This window comes from Plasmodium inui, assembly GCF_000524495.1.
Source record: "Plasmodium inui San Antonio 1 unplaced genomic scaffold supercont1.41, whole genome shotgun sequence".
NCBI classification, from domain to species: domain Eukaryota; phylum Apicomplexa; class Aconoidasida; order Haemosporida; family Plasmodiidae; genus Plasmodium; species Plasmodium inui.
The window spans coordinates 68,170-69,323 of NW_008481875.1; positions in this window are offsets into that span (position 1 = coordinate 68,170).

Sequence of the window (1,154 nt, forward strand, 5' to 3'; positions counted from 1 at the left end):
TTTCTTTAAGGATTCCTATATTTCGCATGTCACTATAATAATGCTTCTTTCTTTTTCATTTCTACATAGCTACATCCTCCTTGTTGCGTCAATATGAAGATGTTACTGTGTGTAGCCTGTTTCTCAGGATGATATTTCCTGTTCCATTCTTAGGAATTTCTGTTCCTTTAGGGTTGGTCAGGGTGAGGTGTAACTTCTCTGTTGGGTATGTTCTTTCCCAAGATTCATCTTACTCCGTAGTACTTTTAATATATTCTTTTGCTCGTCATTCTTATAGAGATGCTTTCTTTCGCCGTGTGACTATGAAGATTCTTGTTTCTGTCTCATTCCCTTTATGACGATAGTTCTCTATTTGGATGCCCCGATGAGGTTTCTCGTGCCACGTCATTGTGACAATTTTCCTTTGTGTGGCATATCTTTAACGAAGATTCCTCTTACCGCTTTATATCGATGATCTTTTTCTAGTTGACTTCTCTATAAATATGCTCTTCTTATTTAGGATTTGGCCGTAAAGGGACTTTTCTGCCAGGCAGTTTTCTTATGAGGATACATGCTTTCCGCGACGTTCCGATGATGCTTCTTTCCTGCGGTATTTTGAATATATTTTTTTGTGTCATCTGTTTTATATGGATGCTGCCTCCCCGCGCGGCATCATGAAGAGGTATTCTTGGGTGTCATTTTTTCCTACGATGATGTACCTCTCTCGCGGCATCGTGAAGATATTTTTCTGTGTGTTAATTCTTTTACGATGATGTACCTTCTTCGCGGCATTCTGAAGATGTCCTTTGGTGTGTGATCTCTTCTATCAAGATGCTTTCTTCTCCTGGGATGTTCAGGATGTTTTCTTTTTTCGTCCTTTTGAAGATGTTTTCTTGCCTTGATTATTGTGAAGATGTTTCTTGAGGTCACATCATTGTGAAGGGGCCATTCTGGGTGCATCCTTCTTGATATGTTGTATCGTATGTTATTTCTTTTTATTCGAATATCCCCCTTCCTAACATTCTGATGGACTTATGTTTCTTTTCTGTATGTGAAGCCATTATGAAGATATTTCCTTCTTTTGGCTATTTATGAGGATGGCCACGTATGTGAAGTATAAATAGCATGACCATACTGATGTGGTAGCATTACTAAACATGAATAATCTATCGATG